The following is an 18,661-nucleotide window of genomic DNA, read 5'->3' as shown; positions in this document are numbered from 1 at the left end:
ACAGGAGGACATTGTACTCAACCTCTTCGCAAACTGGGGCTTCCCAGAGGTCGACTTGTTTGCCACTCTGGAGAATGCCCAATGCCCAGATTACGCCTCCAGGTACCCTCAGAACCGCTCCAAGGGGGACTGATCTCTGGATAGCATGGTCAGGGAAATTTGTCTACGCTTTCCCCCTGATCCCCCTGCTCAACAGAATAGTGCACGAGATGCACCAAGAGCCAGTCAGGATGACTCTGGTCGGCCCCTATGTGAAACCACCAGCCTTGGATCACCCATATCATGGCAATATCAGTATCCCCTCCCAGGAAGCTGTCATGCCCATACAACATGCTGTCTCAAGACCGGGGGTGGGGGGGCAGAACACTACATCCATGCCCTCAAATTGGCAGCCTGGCGCATGCGTATTAGGCAAGATTGGATGCAGTAACCCTGTGGGAGACTACACCAGCCTTGTCCTCTTGGTAATAGGTAACCCACCTATTGGTATAGGTCTGTACTACACAAGTTGGTAGAGTGACTTGAGCAGCAAGACTTATCTCAAGAGGTGTAAATGTGACCTGTAGGGAGGTATCACTGAGATTCACAATTTCAAGTTTTCAAATAACACTTACATTCAAGGTTTTCTAGTGAATCATTATTTACCAGTCAGTTTTAAATAAGCCTTCTTTAAAATGGGCAATATGCAACAACAAACACTTCATAACACTTCCTCAGATTTAAGATAAGCGAGTAGATACCCTTTTGGGATGCCTCGCACACACTTCATACACCCTGAGGTGACTTCAATTACTAGGACACGGTTTGGCATTAATATTTCACTTTTGGCACTTAATATAATTCTGAGGTGGAAAAGGTTAAGGTTAGGGAAGGAAAAAGGTTAACAGGTTCTCAGAGGATGTGGATACTTAGTCTAGGTTGGACCTTTCCCAGCAATACAAGTTAAACGTATGCACCACCTATGAGGGACAGTTAAAACGAAAGTCAATGGGTCTGCAGGGAGCCAGGACAGCCAAAGTCAATTTGAACAGGGTCTATGGAGCTGGGGCACTTCTTTAGATAGCACAAAAGTCTTGCACAATGTTATTAGAGAGTTTGTAGTAAAAAGAATCACTGTTGGGCCACAAGCTGTAAGGCTTGTGAAGGGCATAGCTGGAGTCAACTCTGCAAAAAGCAGCTTTGGCAAGTCTCCAGTGAGAACAATCAAGCTACAGAGAAAGGTACACCTTAGTGAAGACAGTAACTTAGGTTTGAAGAAGAGGATCCAGCTGGCTTCTGTTCTAGTTGCTGTCCTGCAGATCCTGGATCTCAGTCGTGGGGACAAGAGGGAGGATGTCTAGAGGACTCGTGCACTGCAGTTGGGTCATCGGCAGCTACAGGCTCTCTTCAGATCAGCGGCACTTTGCACTTTCAGCTACTGGTAAATGGCACCACTGCGGTTCATGGACACTTGATAGGCTTCCCTTGCTTCTGGGGGTCCAGCACTCTGTTGAGGTGGCTCAGACTTGGGCCATCCTGCTTTGGGGATGGTCCTCAGTATCTTCCTGCAGCTCAGGTCTGGTTTAAAGACGATGCACTAGATTACGGATTTCTCAACACAATGCCCCCCCCCCCCCCCCCCCCACACACACACACACACACACTCTGTTCCAGCATTCCAGCAGCAGCAAAGAAGTACAGCCAACAGGGAGGGTTTTCCAGCACAGTGCATTTTGGGGTCAGTTGGTCCCACCAACCCAAGTCTTCTGTTCCGGGCAGTTCAACGGTCCAGGAGGGTGCATCAAGCTTCTCTTCCAGTTTCCTTAGTCAGATATTTCATCCAGTGGTCGACTCTGCCTTCTGTTCAAGAGACCTCGCCTTTTATGCATATTTCTCCCATTCATGCACAGCCTAGCTGTCATTCACAGAGCAGGTGGCTGTCCTTTAAGGACAGCCAGCCATCTAATCAGCACTGGGTGCATTCAGGTAACCAAGGAGACTAGGCACAGGGAGTTTTGGCACCTCCCTCGCTTCCTGCCCTGCCAGACATACTGGAGCCATAGGCGGGTTTCAGCATTGAAATCTGCCAGAGGCGGGTTTCAGCATTGAAATCTGCCAGAGGCGGGTTTCAGCATTGAAATCTGCCAGAGGCGGGTTTCAGCATTGAAATCCGCCAGAGGCGGGTTTCAGCATTGAAATCCGCCAGAGGCGGGTTTCAGCATTGAAATCCGCCAGAGGCGGGTTTCAGCATTGAAATCCGCCAGAGGCGGGTTTCAGCATTGAAATCCGCCAGAGGCGGGTTTCAGCATTGAAATCCGCCAGAGGCGGGTTTCAGCATTGAAATCCGCCAGAGGCGGGTTTCAGCATTGAAATCCGCCAGAGGCGGGTTTCAGCATTGAAATCCGCCAGAGGCAAAACAAACAAAAGGGTTAAACCTGGCTTGGCACGCAGAGTAAAACCCAAGAAAGACCTCACAAGCAAGAAATGGCGAAATAATAAGACTGGGCCATTTTGACAAAGTGTGCACCCATGGGTGCATTACTGCAGCTGAGGATTCAGCCTGCGGTAAAAATGCACAATGGTAGGAAAATTTTAACCACTGCCACCAGCCATTAAAAGTAGTGAGGGTAGCATACATTTTTTTTTGCATGAGTAAGTAGGAAAAGGGGATACTAAGTAACCCCCCGGTACTTCCACATAAAATGGGGTGTACTGAACCTACATAGGACAAACAGGTAAATAAAGTCAATTTCACTTTACTTATCTTGGGAACAGTAGTTCACTCGAAGGTATTTGCACCTTATGAGAAATCCAAAGGACTTCTCTGTGACACTTCACTGAAGGTGCTGTGTGTCACAATACAAAAGGTGGATGCCTATGGAGTTTCGGACTCCAAAACCAAAGAAACAGTCCAAATCAGATCAAAAATACATGTGTGAAAAAAGGTCTTGCTCACTCCAGGATAAAAATAGAAGTCCGAAAGACCAGCAAAAGAGCTGGGGGTCCCTAAGGTTGAAGGGAATTAGCACAGAAATAAGAATTTTCCCTAACACTGAGGTCATAGCACCTCCAACTCCCTCAAAGGTGTATGGACATACTCAGAGAAGCACAGAAACCGAACACCAGGCATTGCTACTCCGACAAATGGAAGCGATTTGTCATCCGGTGTAATGGCAAGGGCATCAATCCTATTGGATGCACACCTAAACATATTGTCCTGTACCTTGCCCACCTGTTGGATTCAGGTCTGGTTTTCAATTCTCTAAACGTCCACCTGGCAGCGCTTTCGGCATACACCACGTCCCAAAGCAAGGCTTTGTGGTGAAAAAATCTGTTAATTAAAGCATTCATGGAAGGGATAAAGACGCTCCATCCCCCTATTTCCAACCCAGCTCCCGGGTGGGACCTGTCTGTTCTTACCAGACTAATGGGGCCTCCATTTGAACCAATGCACAACGCTAGCCTTAAAGCACTTACCTACAAGACCGCCTTTCTAGTGGCGATCTACTCTATAAGGAGAGTTAGTGAACTTCAGGCCCTTTCAATTCAGGACCCATTGGTCACGATTCACAAAGATAAGGTGGTTTTGCGCACACATCCACGGCTTTGCGCCTACATTTATTTCAAAGTTCCATGTTAACCAATCCATAGAACTACCCACCTTTTTCCAGAACCGCACTAACTTGGCGGAAAGACGCCTCCACACACTGGATGTGAGGAGAGCGGTTTTCTACTATCTGGAAAAAACAAAGCCTCTAAGGTAAACAAACCAGTTCTTCGTTTCAGTGGCAGCTCTAAATCAGCTATCTCAAAGTGTATCGTAAACTGCATCACACAGGGTTATACTTTTGCCAAGAGAGATCTACCCTTCACGCCTAGAGCATGCTCTACTCTGAGCACAGGGGCTACCATAGCATTCATTGCAAATGAATCTAATGCTCTTGAGTCCATTTGCAAAGCAGCAACCTGGAGTTCTTTACGCAGCACTACTGGCTAGATACTCACTCTAGGTCTGATTCTTAGGTGGGACAAGCGGTGCTAAAACATCTTTGCTACTGTTCCTCCACACATCTCACCTCCATCTCTGGGTACTGTTCGCTAGTCTATGCACAGCATGTGATTCTAAGCAGATTGACAAGCATCAGAAGACATGCATTGCTCACTGTAGTAGCATTTCTGATGTGTCTGCTTAGATAAACATGTGAACACCCTCCCTCCCCTCGTAGAGTAGAAGGAACATAGACCTCTTACGCCTTCTCTCTTCTGTACTTGTTCACGCTGATTAGGCTCCCTCATGGTAGAAAAACCGCAACCAGAGGGACCTCGACGTGTGAGGGAATTTGGGTACACTGCACATCGCGTTGGGGATAGTGTTAGTCGCGCCCATGTGGACGTCCCTTTCGATCTTCAAAAGAAAGATGCAATATTCTGCGATTACCACTAGATGTCGGACTATATGCACAGCATGTGATTCTAAGCAGATTCACAAGCATCAGAAATGCTATTACGGTGAGTAATGAATGTTATATATATATATATATATATATATATATATATATATACACTTTTGTCAGAATAGTTGTACATGTGTGTGCTGCCTCCTGTTTCTGCTCCTTTTCAGTCACCCATCTTCTTGAACACGGCACATCTAGAAATCAAAAACATTGCCACTGTCCAGGGATTTAAATTGGCTGTAAAGATGCCACCTCAAACCCTCATTAATATCAGCACCTGATTTACACTAACTCCACTCTGCTTCCTCTGTATATTGGTGTTAATATTGTACATTAATGAAAATTAATGCTCAACGTATCTGCTTGTTTGTCATTCCAATTATATGTTCCACTGCGCCTCCTCCCTCCCTGGGCCATCTTGCCTAACATTCACCCCTACCAATGTAAAGCATTTTTTTATGGGAATGCTCTGTTTGTAGGGTTACTACTGTAAATAGTTTTTGGTCAAAGCACTACTCCCCTGTACATACACAATACAAATGTGAAATGTAATTGTTTTTTCCTTCACTATTGCTTTTTAAATATCGGTTAAATTATTACTACAACTACTCGGCGGGGGTGAAACTGGGCTGGTGAAATTATAAAAATGTTTTTTCTCTAGCTGTAGATGGTTTTCCATTTGTGAATTCTATCTGATATGTTTGTAAAGGGTGTCCCCTTGGGATTGTCACTTTTACGATAGACAAGATCGCTGCTGTACAGATTTCGCATAACCAATGCCCTATATATATTCTCAGTGGCATGTTACCACCAGTTCTTGGTTGAGTGGTTAAGGAGATCTCCTACTAAAGACGTGGTATTTTTTTGCAATTCTGCCTTTTGAAAGAAGGCTCAAAGCACTTTTTCATAGAAAGACCCCTCAATAGGCTGATTTATGATATCTAGGCCTGTTCCTGTGGAACAGTTGAAGTTGTCACTTTATTGCATTTAGGAGTGTTCTTTGTAACAGTGCCACTGCTGCTTCCTTCTAAGAGTCTGTAATCCTTGTCAATGGTCTAAAAAAGACTTGTGAGCATAGGCCTCTACTAATTTGACACATTGTTTTTTTTTAAAAAAGTAAATTTTGCTGAGATTGTTGCCTTGGGTCACATTGTACAAAAGGTCCTGAAAATGCCACATCCATTTTATTTTATAACAGCATGTATTTTATATAATGCTTGTTATTTAAGCTGTAACAAACAGGTGCTACTGTAATACAACTCAATGATACCAGTTACATTTGGGATTAAAACCTGTGACGTGCGGGCTAGATACAAATCTCAAGTGCTCAATTAACGGAGTCATCTGTGGCTGTTTCTTTATGAAAAACTCTGTAATCCAGAGTATTCTTTTAGGTTGTAATAGGACATTTTGATATCTCGTGTATTTTTTCGTCATAGTAATGTGCTAGTTGAAAATTGTAAATCATGACCAGCGACTTTATTGTATATGTTTTAAGACCATAATATTTACATTTTTAACACATGGGGATGAGTACTTCAGATCTACCACTTTTGTCACTACCCATAAAATAAAATGTATCTATTGATTCAAGGGAACAGGGGTATGTGTTATCTTGATGGCAACATTTTTTGCTGCAATTTAAGTTATCTATACATGTTCTGTCAAACCTTTCTTTTAGTAACATTTTTGTACACTGTACAAGTCACGTAGTCGCATTGCATTTTTGCTTTTTGCCGTACTGATTCCTCCGCAAATGGGCCTTGTTATTGATTTGTTCAAAAGCAAATGCTGCCAAAAAATGTCTTTCATTGTGCAAAATATGTAGTAGTTGTGTTTTTGACGCCCCAAGCCCATAACTTCAGACACAAGGGATGTTACATCTTGTATGGGAGGTGATCACAGCACTTATGCACAGCGCAAAATAATTGTTTAATAACCCTGGTGCATGCATCCCCCCCATCATACCTGCTGAAGTCACCTGCCATATCTTTTCTCCTCAGTTTTGAGAATAGTGCACAGTTGTCACTGCACATGTAATCGTGCAAGTTCTTTGCTTGCACCTTTGGTTTCCTAGGCATTTTGCCTTGGTAGTAATGTTTGTTTCCTGCCTGTTTAACACTTTTCTCCTGGCCTTAAATGTAGGTCAGGGGGTTCATGTGTGTTTACTGTTTGTGGTAAGCGTTTTCCTCATAAATGCCCAAAACATAAATGTACACTTACGGGCAAGTGTCATTTGGAAACTTGCACATCTGGATTCTGCACTTTGTTAATAAAAAGTGGAATGTGACTAAATATTTCTCCATCCCATACCCCACCAATCCAATTTATCGCCTGTATAAATAGACCTGTGAGGCTAAGGACTGTTTGTTATAGGGCAGGTCTGTTATACAAACTTTACGTGGAGTGACCAAGTGTATTTGCGTTCTTATCACAAGGTCCATCTCAAGGTGCCCACAAAGCATACCATCAAAGCTTGTAATGTTCTCATGGCTCATTTGACTTTGATTTTATGGCTTCCTCATTTGGTAATCCTCTTGATCATACAGGAACAATCTACCTCATTGGGACTGAAGGGCTGGGTGTGACTCTTTGCCTACAAGGTTCTAGGACGTCCTCTAGAGCTGAATTTGCCACTCGTTTGCTGAGAAATTAGCTCTTGCCCGTGTAGCGCTTTCAAAGGTTAACGTCCCAGTTCTCTATGCACCTAGAAAGTGTCCTAAAAAGAAATGACGGCTTTGAGCAGAATTCACTCGCACAGTTTTCTGGCACAATGCAAATCCCCTTCGTTGAACATTGGACCGCACATTCTTTTTTCCTCATCTTTTATATAGTGTGGCATTCAGACATGAGATGTCAATTCCACTTGCCAGCTATTGGCACCTCCAGTTCTTCTTAAGATGAATGTTACTCTATAAAATGCTGTTTGGCATCCTTTTTTGGGGGCTCCCATTTGTAGACACTGTGAAGTTTCAAATTAAATGTCATTTTTATCTGTTCACTTAAATCAGCTATATGGTCCCATCACTCCAATGATGTTAAACTGGTAATGTCGAGACTGCATTTCTTGGCAGATATTGTTTGTACAATGTTCATGTTCTGAAGACCTGCCTTGTTGGTTATAGAGAGTAGATCTATAGCCGTCGTTTGTATCTTGCGTGATGGTATTGCTGCTGATGCAAACCAAACCCAAGGCAGTGTCTGCTTTTCCAGCAAATTTGTTCGTGGATATCATTTTGAAAGAATTGATGCGCTTTCTTTTCTTTTTTTAGTGTTAAGTGGCCATCCACTCTAGATGGGCAGTTTGTTCATCCTATTCCCTGGAATGTTTACTTATCGGGTGGAATGAAGTTAAATTAATTCTTTTTTAGTTACTAATTCCGATCAAAATAGAATTGTTCAATCCAAACCTATCCGTTTTTATTTCAATCTTGTTAAACATTTTTTTTAATCTGCTTTTTTTTTGTTTAAACTAAAAAAGTTGAAATATTACACAACACTTTCAGACAGATCAACGGGACACTTAAAAAAAAAAAAATGGCTTCTGCTGCTAATTCTTCACCTTTGGTGGCCTAGAAATTCTTAATCTGGAAAATAAAATCCAACATTCCTGATTTTCTTCAGGTCTCAAAGGATTTCTCAGTTTATAACAAATTAAACCAAAAGGAGACTTTCTTTCTACAGAGGTAGACAACATTTTAACTTTGTAATGAGATTATCACTTTACTGGTGTCTTATTTAAAACCTCAAATATTTATTTCTTGAATTGTTCACCCTTAGTCTTCTAGTTTAGCATTGGTGGTGTTATAGGGGATGATTGCTGGATGCCCACGCCATAACCAACTCCTCTTCAGCAATTGAGGCTTGATCCTACTAAAGAGCATTGAGAATATTTGCAAGAATAAAAGTTGGCCCGGCGCTTGTCAAACTTGTTTAATTGTAAACTGTTAGATTTTTTTTTCCTTAATGTTTAATAAAACAAATATTTTGTAACACTATGTATCGAACTTGTTATTGATACCTTCACCAGTGAGTTGCAAGATTCTTTTGAATCACCCCAAAAGTCTGGAGGAAAGTGGTCTGCTATGTCACAGCAATTATAAATGCCCCTGTAGCTAATGTTGTACCTTTAACATTTTATCTGCACTATTTACTGCTAATCCACCAGCTAACACAGCTGTTTCAGCATGCCTGATAAGGGTCTTAACAGAAATCCACCTGAAATATATTTTGTGGTGTCAGGGAAAGTTGTCAGGCTGGGGGCCATGCATGTGGTAGGACTTCCCTACTGTGCTGTGAAAGTGATCTGTCCCAGTATCAGGAGTGACTAACCCTAGGTCTGAAGGGATGGTGGGGGAGTACAAATGTCATGGGGTTGTAACATGCTAATTTAATCATACTTTGCTCTATGGGCCTTCATCCTTAGAGCCATTTCTTGTATGTACGCTTTAACCTTCACGGATTGTCAGGACTGAGTATCTGCTGTCCCCAATGTTGAAGACTGCCTCGTAGAGATACAAACTAGTTTGGTTCTAAGTTTGCTAGGATTGCATTGAGGTCATACCGATGTTTGATGTTTTACTCTTGGTATAGGTTAGTGCAATGGAAACCTTTTTGCCAATTTCTGTGTATATGTACGTTACTGTTTTACAATCACTGATATAGAGCTGGGCCAGTTCTGCCGTTCACTGTGATTTAATTGTACATTGTTGGTTTGTGAACCCACATATTGCATCAAAGCAAAGTTTGTAAGGGGCTCTTCCCTAAAAGGGTAAATATTGTAGGAAAGTGACAAAGGTTTTGTTAAAATATTTTCAAATGTTGGTTCTAACAAATGTTTTTGTACCCATACGTCATGTATGATAAACAAAATCATACAAGTGATGCTTGAATTAAATGTAAATGCACTGTCAAACCAACACAATTACCTATTAGTATTTTCTATATATTTTGCTGTGCTCTTTCCAAATGTATATGCATTCCTGTATTTTGTTTATATCAAGTTTGTGTGCCAGTAAATCTAGCAGTGATTAATTCAATGAGTAGGGGTTCATACTGTGGTATCATGAGTTTCACATTTTTCAAAACCCTGCATATTGAATTTCACTGTCCTTTCACTGTGTAACATTTCAGAGCTCATTATACTTTAAGCCTATTCCTAGACTGCAATTGCTGTTTTTATTTTAGACTTTATTAATGGCTGGACTATTGTGAAGTAAAAATGAAACGCTGTAGACTCACCAATTTGCACTGTGTTCAAAGTTCACAGAATTAGGAGCCAATTTCTCACAAACTCTTTGTAAAATTATTAAATCAGTAAAAGTGTGCATCTAGAAATGCAGGAAAAATGTGTTGGTTGCCTTGTGGATATTCTTTTCCACCACCCATTTGCAGGTGGATGAATAGCTACTCATTCTGTGATTGAATTTGACGATTTGCTGAAGGCGATTTATTTTTATATAGTTCAGCCAAATGTTGTTCTTATGGGGCCTAGCAAAATCTACATCATAAATTTTGACACCTTACAGTTTAAGGAAGAGGAGGAACACCTTGCAAGAAACACTTCACGGAGAATGATACTTGGCAAGCAGTTTGCTTCTTGTGATTGAACTGAAACTTCTAAGAATTCATGGATAACATGAACAGAAATAGATGTGAATAAAGCAAATCTGCAAACATGGTAACCAGTAGCTATACTTTTATTTTTTTATGTTGCTTAACTGTTTTATTTGAGAAAACCCTGTGATTTTCAAGTTCTAGCTTTTGCAACGTTATTACTGGTTAAACTACATTTGTAAATTATATTCTGCAAGCTATTGGAAGTCAAGTAACTCCTTGTTTTTATAGTAGTTATAATTCTCATGTTCTGATAATGTCTGTAAATGGCGCCACTTTGATTACAATAGATGTAGTGTTGTAATAAACTGTTCAATAAGACTGCTGTGTAAAGCTGTTCAAATTATTTGCTCTGTACACACACCCATCCCTTTGGGACAGTATGTTCAAGTTTTACAAAATTCAGTATTTTGTCCTAGACACACCCAGCTTTTTATTGGTATAGCATATGCATTGGTCTTGGTGAACAAAGTGTTTGAAATACTTGATTTTGATATGGAGTATAAAATTGCATTGAATGTTTTTCTACAAATATTTTTGAATATGTTAAACTGTAAACCTTGAATTAACTATCTTTTTGGGCAGAGCTGTTAAAGTAGCAAGGGATCAAATGTATTTTTACATGTTGCACATTTATAAGGTAATACCTCGTAGGTCAGTCTACATTCATTGTTAACTGTGACATTAAAATGGTTGGGGGATTTAGAGTGGCTGCCTTTTACAGTTTTACATTAATGGCTGTGTTTGTTGAATACATTGGGCACGTTTCCAGAACATATGTAACTGAAATGAGTGGATCTCAGAATCTGTACAATTAAACCAGCTGAGTTGGATTTCTGAAACGGTTCAAACAATGTACATCTGGATACTAACTCTGATCAGGTGTTTGAAAGTTGGCTTGAAACCAATTTACCCCTAATGTCTGCTTATTAGCAAACTGTAATAACAAGCAAAATCCTTCAACTTCTTTTATGATCACACAGAATTGGATCTGCCTTTTTAATGTTTAGGAGTTCTGTAGCCCTATCTGTATTTTAGTAGTTAATTTGTTTTCAGGTCATTTTCCAAAACATTTGAAGAGCACAAATTACAATTTAATGCTACAAGTCATTTGCATCACAATGTAATTTGTACATTAAATTAGTTGTACAATGTTTAAGCTTTCCCTTGTACTGCAAGAAAGGTTTTGTATTTGTGCTACTTAACCTTAGATATGTCCGTATGCTTAAAATGTTTTACTTTGGAATGATTGGTATTTTTCGAATGAAACTGTTAATCATACTGTAATGCAAATGTTTTTACGTTCTTGTTCCTGTAATGTGGAATTTAACATTTTGTTAAAAAAAAAATATTCTTATGAATGGGTTATTTATTTGCATTGTTTTAAAAATGTAAGTTCTTTAAAAAGCACTTAACTATAGGTAGGTTTTTGAATTAAAAATAAAATAACTTTACAAATAATTACTTACTTGGCGGGAAAGCAGTTTGCACAGTCTGTATTGTTTTGAACGTTCTGTGAGCATACAAACAAGGTTTCAGGTAAGTTTAAAATAAGCACTTGTTTACAAACAGATTACATTAAAGGGCTTTAATAAGTTTGGTTTGGATCCTTGCATGTTCTGCAGAGATTGAATCGTGTTGTGATCAAGGTAACCAAAATTGGACTCGATTGTTAATTAAATACCCCCCCCGCCCCGCCCACACCTGCCGTCCATTGTCTCCTAGATTTACATCCTAGGTTTTATTGACTAGGACTAAATGTAACAATCTGTTGCACATGAAGGATATCTAACGGAATGTGTATTTCTTTAAAGATGTTTGATAACTTCAAAGTATACCCATTGTTTTAAGTTCCTTTCCTTGCTGCTGTTTCTTTTTGCTGTAGCTGTTGTGGTGTTCATGTTTTCAGGCCAAAAGCAATTACAGTTCTAAACTTTCATGTTTGAATTGTATTGCAGCTAGTTATCCTTGCAGAATACTAAAGGCTCCTTTTTTCTGCCTATTAACTATCCTTGGATGGAATAACCATATGCCAATATCCATGTAACTAAGTATTTTGTTTTACAAGTACCTTAAAACAGTACTCAACACTATATCAGATTAGATTTCTGTTGAAGATTTAATCTGATATGCCAAAAACATCTGTTACAGAAGATATGCCATTAGTCAGAAAGTGTAGTAAATGATATAGCAATCTTAAATTGATCTTATGCTCCCTTTGAAAAAAGAGCTGAAAAGTGAATTTTCTGAATGGTGCTTATGTTTCTAACCATTTGACAGTTTTGGACTAAGCAACTGAATAAGGCACACAATTAATTTGTTCTAATTTTACTTTGCTGATTGAAACCACTTTGCACTGTCAACTATAAATACAGTTGGTACAGTTTCAATGTGGAAAAATGGTACTAGCTGCATACCAGATCTTTTGTAGGATTGCTTAATCTGGTCCTGACTTTTCCTTTCAGGCTTTCATATGCAAATATTGTAACTTAGAGTTATTCTTCAGGTTTCTTACTGGATTACATTTTTTCTGCTCCTTTATATAAACAAGTCAAATAAGTAACACATTTTCTTTCCTGCATACTGTTGCTGTTCTGTAAAATGAAGGTCTGTTTTTTCCTATATTTGTTAAAGACGTTCCGACTATTAAATTATTTTTTTTCTTCTTTTTTTGGTATGACTTCTTTCAATAATATTTTCTTCTGCTCTGACCAAACTCACAATATTCCCTCCCCATTTTAGCACAACTGTAATGTGATTCCAATGGAATATTTTCATTTGAAGACTCATACAAGTGTTTCCAGGCTAGACCTAACATTTGTTGCGACACAAATCATTTTTTCTAAGCAGGTTTCTTATGGCGCCAAGAGTGCTGTGTTGATGTGTTTGGTGATAATGCTATCATGCCTGCTTTTTACACTGCCTGACTGTTTTTTCTTGTGGACCAACTAAATTAATCTACTTTCAGTTGTGCAACAGAGTTCTGCTTCTGATCTTAAAGGAACATATTCAGCCACATGTTTGTCACAAGAGGAATTTGTTGTATGTCTAAATTATGTGTTGTAGTGATGAGATTAGAGCAAGGGTACATGTCTTTATATTAAGAAAAAGGGCATATCTGGATCCTTCAGTTTGCTTTAACATAGCTGGGATGGATTGTTTTACTGTACTCATTCCCATCCTCTTGCCTCTATTTTTGTGGGAACATTCTGTCTTTTTAGGATGGGCACAGAGTGCTATAGCTTTGAAGTTAATATGCCCCTCAAGGGTCCTTTGAGAGGTTGTGTTCATACAACAGCTTGCAAGAAAAGTTCAATGCCCAAGAAATAATTCTGAACAGTTAAGTATGAATCCAGCTTTCAAGCGTTCGGTCTTAGGTTCACATGATTGAATTATTCCCTGTAGTCTGGCTGGGAAACCCCAGTGTATATGTATAAATGCCAAAGCACTATATTATAAATGCCAAAGCAATATATTGCATTTCTGATGCTTGTGAATCTGCTTAGACTCACACGCTGTGCATATAGTCTGACATCTAGTGGTAATCGCAGGAGTATTACATCTTTCTTTTGAAGATCGAAAAGGGATGTCGTCATGGGCGTGACTGTAACACTATCCCTAATGTACCCAAAATCCTTCACACATCGAGGTCCCACCATATAGTTTTTTTCCCATCTTTGTGGTCCGTCACTTAATGCAGAGCTAGTCTATAGAGTTTATATTGCTACTTGTTGCTTTCTGGCATGTACACTGCCTGACCTATTCAGGGTCAAACCAACCACAATATACAATTTGCAACAGTTAAAACGCTCCCAGAGGTGGTTTTGTTACAAAGTCCACCCCCCCCCCATTATTGGTTAAACTGCTTCAGTTCACACACTTATTGGATACATTCACCTTAGCACCATCCTCTTTAACTTATAATTGCATGTTTCATATTTACACTACTCCTCTCTGGGGCCCTTCCATATTTGGTTATAGCCCCATCTCCTATTTACAGTTTACACAACTAACAACTATCACTGTTTCCATCTGGTTGGAAACATTTACCCCTACTTGTGATGCACAGGGCTATTCTATGGAAATTCCATTGGTGTGAAGAGGAGGGTGGGAACAAACACATTTCCTCTTGATCTATTGTTGCTGGTTTTATCGCCCAAATGTGTTGGTGTCCACATTTAATTCTAAACTTTGCACCTTACCACTCCAGCCCACATGGCCTCAACCCACACCTTGACAACTCAATTGAAAATCCATGATCTCCCTGCAAACAACCCTTGCATCAGGTTTGTCTGGCCCCAAAATCCCTCCATCAATAACAGACTCCCATATACTTAGAGATTGCATCTTCCCCTTTACAATGCACCAGGCCATAAAGAGACTTGCTGAAACTGTCCATCTGATATTCATCGCAACTGCTGCTGCCTTTCCCCAACCTTAAAACTAGTTTCTCAGTCACACACGGTTCAATTGCCCAACCCAGGTTTTCAGCCAGCACAATTCCTAACCTATCAGAGAACTCTGTGGCAAAAACAGATCTGCATATTCATACTGCCCAAAACCTATTTCCCTAGAAACCACAATGTATGTGTATCTATAAATGTATGTTCAGCACTACCACATTTCCCATTGCAAATCTCTTACCTCGCATGCGCCTGTGGAGCTCCTCGGTGTCCGATTGGTGTTGTGGCACGACACACCTATATTGCATTTATATGAAATACAATCAAAATAACACATCTCATTGCCATTAGCTACACTGTATTCATGTTAAATTGCAACATCATGTTAACATCACTGTCACCCCAGCCACAAATATGGTGTGCACAATTCAAACCTTTTACACTTCAAAGATTGGAGTAAAAGAGTAAAAAATTTTTTTTTAGGATGTAAAAATGTACATGCAACTCCCAATTAGACTATTTTTATAAGCCACTAAAAATGTTTTACCGAAAGTGTCATTATTTTTTTCCTTGCACCTGGTTTTCATGCACATTAAGATACAGGTTTACTTCTTCCAATCATGCAGTTAAAATAGTTTCTTCCTTCTTTTTCCTATTTTTTTGTTGGGAGCATTTTTACTCCCTAATTTTATTTGTTGGGAGTATTTGCCAATTTATAGGGAGTAAAAGTGGCCGATACACCCCTTATCTCTAGGGCTGCTCTCAATGGCTGATCCTGTTTGCTGACTCTACACCGCAGCTGACTTTATACCTCTGGCGACTCAACGGCTGCTGCTTCTTGGCCTTGGCCCTCCATGCCCACCCTTACAGTAGGGAGAGTGGGTACATGCTTCTACGTACTATTCTCTTGAGAATGCCACTACTCCTTCTCTGGCTGCTTTTTCCCACTCTATTAAGAAGTTAATTCCTTTTAAATTTTGCCTGTTGTATAACAGCAAATTCCCTTCGAAGACACTCCTACAGAGTGTAATCCGTGCCTCCCTCGTGACCACGGCGAACAGTGTTGCAAGGCCTGTAAGCTCTTTTGGCCTAAAACCCTTAAGGACCGGCGCATCAAGGGCCTGGGCGGCCTATGCCATGCAGGCGTAAACCTTACAGTGTAGTCTACTGATTCCTGCGTGTCTGTCCCTGCCCCCGATAAGCATGCCGCTGGCAGTGCAATGGGGAGTCTATATCCTGGCAACAAAGACACACACCGTTCCCATAAAACTAAGCACACATGTCCCTTGATGGGTTTGTTGAAAAAGCCAATGATGCCTGTAGGCCTGTATAAGGTTTTGTCGGGTCCTACTCAACCTTGCAGTTCAGGGTCTGTTACGCCGATGCGGCTGGTGCAAGGCCCTAAGGCTTCAGACTTACCAGGAGCTTCCAATAAAACTTCAGTACACGTTGCAGTGTTGTCAAACGACGTGCTGAAACGTTGTTCTATAGCTAGCTGAGAAGCTTTCCATGACCCATTCACATGGCTCTGTCCTCAAAAAAGGCTTCCCCTTTACCTGAGGGGTATTCTCTAGCTGTCATGATCCCTGCTTCCAAGGGGTCAGGACTTGCCCCACGACCTTGGAAGCAGGCCCATGACTCTGATCCCAGGAACCAGCCAGTCCCTATAGGGACCCTCTGGACCTTGTCCTGGCGCCAGTGGCGCCAGGCTCATGATGGTGACTGGTCCCGGCACAGGAAGCGCCGGGCTCATATTAGATAAGAGTGCTTGGTGGACCTACCTCTAGCAGACCATGCTGCTTACTTAGCAGCTAACTGGTCTCCTGATCTTTCTCTGCCTGGAACTACTTTTTCTATCTGGGTGGAGCAGGAGCCACTCCCTGGAAGCAGAACACAGGAACTCTTCTAGAAATCTGGAACTCTTTTCTTACCTGGGTGGGGCCGTGGAAGGAGACGCCTAAGCACTACAGAAGGCTATTTAAACCACACCCGATTGGTTTCACGTGCTTCGCGTTATTCTGCATCTGCAGCAGGACGCTCACCGTGTCAGCTCCAGGAAACCTCCAGCTCCAGATCCTGTGAACACGAAATAACCTGCTGGAATCCAATCTTCAGTCTTCTTCAGTCTTCTGCAGCTCCTGCAAAACAAAGGCACAGGTTAGGCTAAAGTAAAGGCAGTGAATCTACTTACCTAATCCAACGGCAGCATCCAAGGCGCCTTTCTCTGCCTTTCTCTTCCGGCATCCGACATCTGCAAAGAGAGAGAACATCGGTCAGTAATATTCAACTACAAGTTCTGCTTACCTGTGTTACGCCCGTTCCAACTCAGCTCGCGCTGCATTCCGGCACCTGCAAGGCAAGATACATAGGTTAGTAACGCTTAGTTACAAGACTGCTTACCTGTGTTATGTTCGCTTTCAATCTGTTCGCGCTGCACCTCAGCACCTGCAAAGACAAAAGAGACATTACGGAGCATTCTCCAGCGCTAGTGCAGTCTTTCTACTTACGTGCCATTAGAAGGATAATCTTCATCGTCACAGCATCTGAAAAGGGAAAGACATAGACTTTACAGACTTAAGACTTTTGAAAGAGAAGAGAACAATGCAAAAGGAACTTTAATACTTACAAGGCACGCTCGTGCATTAACGGCGTCTTCGCTCTCAGCAAATCCTCTGCTATCAAGAGGCAGAGCTCGCATCCAGTGAAGCAACTGGATCCAGCGCCCCTGCACAAGACGCAGGATGGAGAGCCCGGCATTTACCTATATAAGGTAAGCGCAATATCAACCCAGTTCCACGGGGAAAGAAAGGGCGAGAGGGGCTAGGAACTTTCCGAACCTTCCAAACACTAATACCTTGGTTTACCCTTGCAGACATCTCACTCTTCAGCTTAAACTGTCGGTGGGAAGGGGGCCCAGTCCGGGAGCAAAACGAACCCTGCGCCTAACACTGAAGACAGTATCCTCGCCAGATCAAGACCTGCGCCTCCGGGGGAACCAGGTGAGCGTTACACCAGCCTCTCCTCCCATGTCTCAGACCCTAGAACAGGACTGTGCTCCAACCAGTTACACCAGCCTCTCCTCCCATGTCTCAGACCCTAGAACAGGACTGTGCTCCAACCACTCCTTCTTCCCCCTCCCATTGATGAACCCTTTTCTGTGTGGGCCAGGGAAAGATTTGAAGCCTGCGTGGAGAACATGTCTGCCTGAAGCCAGTTTTCTGATAAATTTGATGATATTCTGAAAAGACCACTGCCTATGGATGACTGCCCTCGAGCTTCCAGGTCCCCATGGCACTATTCTCCTGGGGCTCAGTTTTCCTCTCCACCTAGTCATCGTCTACCTGAGAATCCTGTGGACAGCTTCAGGGTCTCGCAAGACCTGATTTCTCAAGATCCAGATACCTGGACCCTCGCTGATGACCAGGGTACTTGGCCCAATACCTCTGCACATGATCCTGACAATATATTCCTATATGCTCCTCCTGACTCAGCCCCGGGAGGCCTCGTTAATTGACCATCAAATGTTATTCAACACCCTCCTCAGAAAGGCTGCTGACCACTATAAGATCGTGGCATGGGAGATGGTACTTGACACGGATTTCACTGAGGATATCCTCAAAGAAATAGTCCCCATCAGTCAGGCCATCCCTCTTCTAAAGTCAGTTAAGAAGCACCTTGCCCCCTCCTTACAAACACTCTACCAGTGCTGTCAACCAAAGAGTAGAAAAAAAAGTTGTTCTGTGCCCTCCGTTTCTTCATTCGTTAGAGGACATGCCGTTCCGGAATTCTTGGTTGTAACAACCACTAGAAAACGTGCAGGAGTTCCACTATCCCTCCTTTGACAAGGACTGCAAGGAGCTTTATGCTCTTGGAAAATGTATTACCACCTGTGCTGTTTTCAGCATGCGTAAAGCTAATAACACCACTCTACTGGCTAGCTATAACAATGTACAGTGGGGCGGGGGATTGTGCAAGCTGGCCTGCAAATTGTTCCAGAGCCTTCTTGATTACAGCTTGAGGCAGTGGTGAATGAGGGGTGTCAGGTGACGCAGTACATACTAAAGAATACCCTTGATTCAGCAGAGAACGCAGGACGGTTACTAGCGGAAGGGACCCCATTAAAGTGCTATGCATGGCTCATAAACTCTGGCTTCAAGTTCGGAACACAGGCTTCTCATATTAATAAACCTGTGGAAGACCCTGCCCTCT

The 18,661-nt window shown here is 41.7% G+C and overlaps 1 protein-coding gene across 4 annotated transcripts in view; it reads left to right on the top strand.

Annotated features, from left to right (window-relative positions):
* CPSF6 (cleavage and polyadenylation specific factor 6) overlaps window positions 1–10,370 on the top strand; it is a 539,228-nt gene extending 528,858 nt beyond the window's left edge. For all 4 annotated transcript variants that reach the window (XM_069629368.1, XM_069629366.1, XM_069629367.1 and 1 more), the window contains one exon: window positions 9,962–10,370. The gene's annotated coding sequence lies outside the window, so the exon portion shown is untranslated. The remainder of the gene's footprint in view (window positions 1–9,961) is intronic.
* The last annotated feature ends 8,291 nt before the right edge of the window (window positions 10,371–18,661 follow it).

This window comes from Ambystoma mexicanum, chromosome 12, assembly GCF_040938575.1.
Source record: "Ambystoma mexicanum isolate Mex_15411 chromosome 12, UKY_AmexF1_1, whole genome shotgun sequence".
NCBI lineage: Eukaryota > Metazoa > Chordata > Amphibia > Caudata > Ambystomatidae > Ambystoma > Ambystoma mexicanum.
Note: the sequence above shows the minus strand (reverse complement) of the source record. Positions and strands in the feature narration are given on the sequence as shown.